This window comes from Lepisosteus oculatus, unplaced genomic scaffold (assembly GCF_040954835.1).
Source record: "Lepisosteus oculatus isolate fLepOcu1 unplaced genomic scaffold, fLepOcu1.hap2 HAP2_SCAFFOLD_64, whole genome shotgun sequence".
NCBI classification, from domain to species: domain Eukaryota; kingdom Metazoa; phylum Chordata; class Actinopteri; order Semionotiformes; family Lepisosteidae; genus Lepisosteus; species Lepisosteus oculatus.
The window spans coordinates 1206501-1212500 of NW_027168193.1; the positions used below are offsets into that span (position 1 = coordinate 1206501).

At 48.1% G+C, this 6000-nt stretch overlaps 6 non-coding genes across 6 annotated transcripts; all 6 read left to right on the forward strand.

The window, feature by feature from the left end:
• Positions 1-1185: 1185 nt before the first annotated feature.
• On the forward strand, positions 1186-1267 carry trnas-aga (transfer RNA serine (anticodon AGA)). Its single transcript has one exon. It is a non-coding gene; the product is annotated as a tRNA-Ser (tRNA).
• An 843-nt stretch (positions 1268-2110) lies between these two features.
• On the forward strand, positions 2111-2184 carry trnai-aau (transfer RNA isoleucine (anticodon AAU)). Its single transcript has one exon. It is a non-coding gene; the product is annotated as a tRNA-Ile (tRNA).
• Positions 2185-3454: 1270 nt separating this feature from the next.
• On the forward strand, positions 3455-3536 carry trnas-aga (transfer RNA serine (anticodon AGA)). The gene has a single exon. It is a non-coding gene; the product is annotated as a tRNA-Ser (tRNA).
• Positions 3537-3749: 213 nt separating this feature from the next.
• trnag-gcc (transfer RNA glycine (anticodon GCC)) lies at positions 3750-3820 on the forward strand. Its single transcript has one exon. It is a non-coding gene; the product is annotated as a tRNA-Gly (tRNA).
• A 559-nt stretch (positions 3821-4379) lies between these two features.
• On the forward strand, positions 4380-4453 carry trnai-aau (transfer RNA isoleucine (anticodon AAU)). The gene has a single exon. It is a non-coding gene; the product is annotated as a tRNA-Ile (tRNA).
• A 1270-nt stretch (positions 4454-5723) lies between these two features.
• trnas-aga (transfer RNA serine (anticodon AGA)) lies at positions 5724-5805 on the forward strand. Its single transcript has one exon. It is a non-coding gene; the product is annotated as a tRNA-Ser (tRNA).
• The last annotated feature ends 195 nt before the right edge of the window (positions 5806-6000 follow it).

A 6000-nucleotide genomic window follows, 5' to 3' on the forward strand; every position in this document is an offset into this window, starting at 1 on the left:
ACAGACAAGAGTGTTGCGGGAGAAGAGAAAAGTGTTTGAAGATTTAAGAGTGTCTTAGGTGGAGCCAAAATCAAGTGTCACAAATACAAGTGGGAGGATTTCCAATGTTTAATATGGTAAAAATAAGCGGAAGTTATCTGCCGGTCCGGCACAGTCTGCCATGCTTTTGTCATATACTGTAAAGTGGTGTCGAACTGGGTGTCGAACTGGAGCCTCACCATTTGCATATGTGAGGCTCCAGTTATACGTCGAGTGTCACATTAAATGACAAAAATGAAGAGAGTTAAAGCAGCTGGAGAGGTTTTCTTACAACTTTTGAGCTGACACAGTTTTGGAAAATGTTTCCTTCACGCTGCACTGTACAACATAGGCAGCCAAGAGTCTCCAAAACAAAACAGAATTGACAGATAGGAGAAAATTCCCACTCGTCCTGAAGTTCCCAAAATCCAGCACTGAGCGTAAACAAAGTGTCTAAGTAGCGTGGGAATGCTAACCCTAACCCTAGCTGGAGTTTGAGCAATCCAGCACTGAGCGTAAAAAGATGAGTCAAAGTAACGTCTAATCGGATTAGTTTCCTTAGAGCTGGTTCAGAGTCTGCTCAAGAGTTTACCTTTCACACATGCGCAAAGAAGAATGTTGGGGGTGCACGCTTCAAGGCGCCTTACAGCTGTAGGGAGTGATTCGAGACGATTCGTGACGTGTGCTCGTTCCCATATACCGTACGCCCCGGGTTGCAGTGCTAGGATGATGTACAATACCGCTTGGGCACATAACGGCGTTATACGCAAGGTTTTCGTTTGTTCGTTTTGTTTTGCTCTGCTTTGCTTTGTTTTGCTTTCCATCGCGTTGGTAAGAGCGTAAATAAAAAGGCGATTCCTGCGTCTACCACTAATGTAAGAGCTATTTCAAGTGCGACGTGGTGCGGCTTTTCAAATGCTTGTGGGCATTTCTCTGTTGTTGATTCTTTTTTTGTGTGTAACAAAGTGGCATTTTCATGTCCGGACGGGGAGACTTTATCATTCCGACATGAAGCCACCCTTAAGTCCTCTGAGGCGTGTCTGTCTGCAAGGCTTGTATTTTGGAAATGTTTTTTTGAAACGGAGAACGACTTTGAAATAGGCTTCCGCCGGCGCCTCGCGATCCAGGTAAGATTGTAGCAAGAACGCAGCGGCAGTGGGGCTTGCTGTAGTCGTGGCCGAGTGGTTAAGGCGATGGACTAGAAATCCATTGGGGTCTCCCCGTGCAGGTTCGAATCCTGCCGACTACGTTATCCGCCTCCAGTCGGTGTGTTTCGGCGCAAGCAAAGAAGCGTGCCTCTTTGCTGTTGCTGGTGGTTTTAAAACGCCCAATCGCTTGTACCCGCTGCCTTGGAAATAAGTTCTTCAGCGTCCGCGAATGGCATTTTGCAGCTGGAAGCAGATGTCGACGCGTTTTGCACAGAGCACCAAAAAAGCGTCTTTTTTGAAGGCCCAGGCACTGAGCATTGGTGGTTCAGTGGTAGAATTCTCGCCTGCCACGCGGGAGGCTCGGGTCCGATTCCCGGCCAATGCAGTGGCTTTTGCAGCGAGCAGCTCCATCACTTGCATCCCCTTGCAACTCACAACTCAAAAAACCCACTGAAGCTAAGCAGGTGTGAGCCAGGTCAGTACCCGGATGAGGGTGAGCTACAGGGGAAAACAAAGCTTCCAGCTGGAAGCGGTGTTAATGGTGCCGGCGGTGGGGCGCTCACCCTGAGGTCTGTGCGGGTCCCAATGCCCCAGTATAGTGACGGAGATGCTGTGTTGTAAAAGGGCGCTGTCTTTTGGATGAGATGTAAAACCGAGGTCACAGCGCTCTGTGGTCATTCAAAATGACCACCAAAACCTTTGACAAAAGCTCTTGGTAATTGATGGTCTTCAATAATGCTTCTCCTTTAGGTACATTTTAAATCAGCTGAAAAATGCTGTGAAATGGGGGGGCACTTCAGGCCAGTGTAGGATTTGGGTTACAAGAACCATGAAACTGCACGAGAAAGCCCGTACACTGAATTACACGGCTTTCTATTCAAAGGAGGACAAAAGAAATTCCCTGAGTTCGATTTTTTGCAGCACAGAGAGGAGCGCTGTTGTGAGGCCGGTTAGCTCAGTTGGTTCGAGCGTGGTGCTAATGACGCCAAGGTCACGGGTTCGAGCCCCGTACTGGCCAGGTCCTTTTCTCCTCTCTTACCAAAGCTGTTAGGTTCCTTTCCGTGGTGAGAGGGGTTGTCATGCAACGCTGCCACATAGTGCAGACAGACAAGAGTGTTGCGGGAGAAGAGAAAAGTGTTTGAAGATTTAAGAGTGTCTTAGGTGGAGCCAAAATCAAGTGTCACAAATACAAGTGGGAGGATTTCCAATGTTTAATATGGTAAAAATAAGCGGAAGTTATCTGCCGGTCCGGCACAGTCTGCCATGCTTTTGTCATATACTGTAAAGTGGTGTCGAACTGGGTGTCGAACTGGAGCCTCACCATTTGCATATGTGAGGCTCCAGTTATACATTGAGTGTCACATTAAATGACAAAAATGAAGAGAGTTAAAGCAGCTGGAGAGGTTTTCTTACAACTTTTGAGCTGACACAGTTTTGGAAAATGTTTCCTTCACGCTGCACTGTACAACATAGGCAGCCAAGAGTCTCCAAAACAAAACAGAATTGACAGATAGGAGAAAATTCCCACTCGTCCTGAAGTTCCCAAAATCCAGCACTGAGCGTAAACAAAGTGTCTAAGTAGCGTGGGAATGCTAACCCTAACCCTAGCTGGAGTTTGAGCAATCCAGCACTGAGCGTAAAAAGATGAGTCAAAGTAACGTCTAATCGGATTAGTTTCCTTAGAGCTGGTTCAGAGTCTGCTCAAGAGTTTACCTTTCACACATGCGCAAAGAAGAATGTTGGGGGTGCACGCTTCAAGGCGCCTTACAGCTGTAGGGAGTGATTCGAGACGATTCGTGGCGTGTGCTCGTTCCCATATACCGTACGCCCCGGGGTGCAGTGCTAGGATGATGTACAATACCGCTTGGGCACGTAACGGCGTTATACACAAGGTTTTCGTTTGTTCGTTTTGTTTTGCTCTGCTTTGCTTTGTTTTGCTTTCCATCGCGTTGGTAAGAGCGTAAATAAAAAGGCGATTCCTGCGTCTACCACTAATGTAAGAGCTATTTCAAGTGCGACGTGGTGCGGCTTTTCAAATGCTTGTGGGCATTTCTCTGTTGTTGATTCTTTTTTTGTGTGTAACAAAGTGGCATTTTCATGTCCGGACGGGGAGACTTTATCATTCCGACATGAAGCCACCCTTAAATCCTCTGAGGCGTGTCTGTCTGCAAGGCTTGTATTTTGGAAATGTTTGTTTGAAACGGAGAACGACTTTGAAATAGGCTTCCGCCGGCGCCTCGCGATCCAGGTAAGATTGTAGCAAGAACGCAGCGGCAGTGGGGCTTGCTGTAGTCGTGGCCGAGTGGTTAAGGCGATGGACTAGAAATCCATTGGGGTCTCCCCGCGCAGGTTCGAATCCTGCCGACTACGTTATCCGCCTCCAGTCGGTGTGTTTCGGCGCAAGCAAAGAAGCGCGCCTCTTTGCTGTTCCTGGTGGTTTTAAAACGCCCAATCGCTTGTACCCGCTGCCTTGGAAATAAGTTCTTCAGCGTCCGCGAATGGCATTTTGCAGCTGGAAGCAGATGTCGACGCGTTTTGCACAGAGCACCAAAAAAGCGTCTTTTTTGAAGGCCCAGGCACTGAGCATTGGTGGTTCAGTGGTAGAATTCTCGCCTGCCACGCGGGAGGCTCGGGTTCGATTCCCGGCCAATGCAGTGGCTTTTGCAGCGAGCGGCTCCATCACTTGCATCCCCTTGCAACTCGCAACTCAAAAAACCCACTGAAGCTAAGCAGGTGTGAGCCAGGTCAGTACCCGGATGAGGGTGAGCTACAGGGAAAAACAAAGCTTCCAGCTGGAAGCGGTGTTAATGGTGCCGGCGGTGGGGCGCTCACCCTGAGGTCTGTGCGGGTCCCAATGCCCCAGTATAGTGACGGAGATGCTGTGTTGTAAAAGGGCGCTGTCTTTTGGATGAGATGTAAAACCGAGGTCACAGCGCTCTGTGGTCATTCAAAATGACCACCAAAACCTTTGACAAAAGCTCTTGGTAATTGATGGTCTTCAATAATGCTTCTCCTTTAGGTACATTTTAAATCAGCTGAAAAATGCTGTGAAATGGGGGGGCACTTCAGGCCAGTGTAGGATTTGGGTTACAAGAACCATGAAACTGCACGAGAAAGCCCGTACACTGAATTACACGGCTTTCTATTCAAAGGAGGACAAAAGAAATTCCCTGAGTTCGATTTTTTGCAGCACAGAGAGGAGCCCTGTTGTGAGGCCGGTTAGCTCAGTTGGTTCGAGCGTGGTGCTAATGACGCCAAGGTCACGGGTTCGAGCCCCGTACTGGCCAGGTCCTTTTCTCCTCTCTTACCAAAGCTGTTAGGTTCCTTTCCGTGGTGAGAGGGGTTGTCATGCAACGCTGCCACATAGTGCCGACAGACAAGAGTGTTGCGGGAGAAGAGAAAAGTGTTTGAAGATTTAAGAGTGTCTTAGGTGGAGCCAAAATCAAGTGTCACAAATACAAGTGGGAGGATTTCCAATGTTTAATATGGTAAAAATAAGCGGAAGTTATCTGCCGGTCCGGCACAGTCTGCCATGCTTTTGTCATATACTGTAAAGTGGTGTCAAACTGGGTGTCGAACTGGAGCCTCACCATTTGCATATGTGAGGCTCCAGTTATACATCGAGTGTCACATTAAATGACAAAAATGAAGAGAGTTAAAGCAGCTGGAGAGGTTTTCTTACAACTTTTGAGCTGACACAGTTTTGGAAAATGTTTCCTTCACGCTGCACTGTACAACATAGGCAGCCAAGAGTCTCCAAAACAAAACAGAATTGACAGATAGGAGAAAATTCCCACTCATCCTGAAGTTCCCAAAATCCAGCACTGAGCGTAAACAAAGTGTCTAAGTAGCGTGGGAATGCTAACCCTAACCCTAGCTGGAGTTTGAGCAATCCAGCACTGAGCGTAAAAAGATGAGTCAAAGTAACGTCTAATCGGATTAGTTTCCTTAGAGCTGGTTCAGAGTCTGCTCAAGAGTTTACCTTTCACACATGCGCAAAGAAGAATGTTGGGGGTGCACGCTTCAAGGCGCCTTACAGCTGTAGGGAGTGATTCGAGACGATTCGTGGCGTGTGCTCGTTCCCATATACCGTACGCCCCGGGATGCAGTGCTAGGATGATGTACAATACCGCTTGGGCACGTAACGGCGTTATACGCAAGGTTTTCGTTTGTTCGTTTTGTTTTGCTCTGCTTTGCTTTGTTTTGCTTTCCATCGCGTTGGTAAGAGCGTAAATAAAAAGGCGATTCCTGTGTCTACCACTAATGTAAGAGCTATTTCAAGTGCGACGTGGTGCGGCTTTTCAAATGCTTGTGGGCATTTCTCTGTTGTTGATTCTTTTTTTGTGTGTAACAAAGTGGAATTTTCATGTCCGGACGGGGAGACTTTATCATTCCGACATGAAGCCACCCTTAAGTCCTCTGAGGCGTGTCTGTCTGCAAGGCTTGTATTTTGGAAATGTTTGTTTGAAACGGAGAACGACTTTGAAATAGGCTTCCGCCGGCGCCTCGCGATCCAGGTAAGATTGTAGCAAGAACGCAGCGGCAGTGGGGCTTGCTGTAGTCGTGGCCGAGTGGTTAAGGCGATGGACTAGAAATCCATTGGGGTCTCCCCGCGCAGGTTCGAATCCTGCCGACTACGTTATCCGCCTCCAGTCGGTGTGTTTCGGCGCAAGCAAAGAAGCGCGCCTCTTTGCTGTTCCTGGTGGTTTTAAAACGCCCAATCGCTTGTACCCGCTGCCTTGGAAATAAGTTCTTCAGCGTCCGCGAATGGCATTTTGCAGCTGGAAGCAGATGTCGACGCGTTTTGCACAGAGCACCAAAAAAGCGTCTTTTT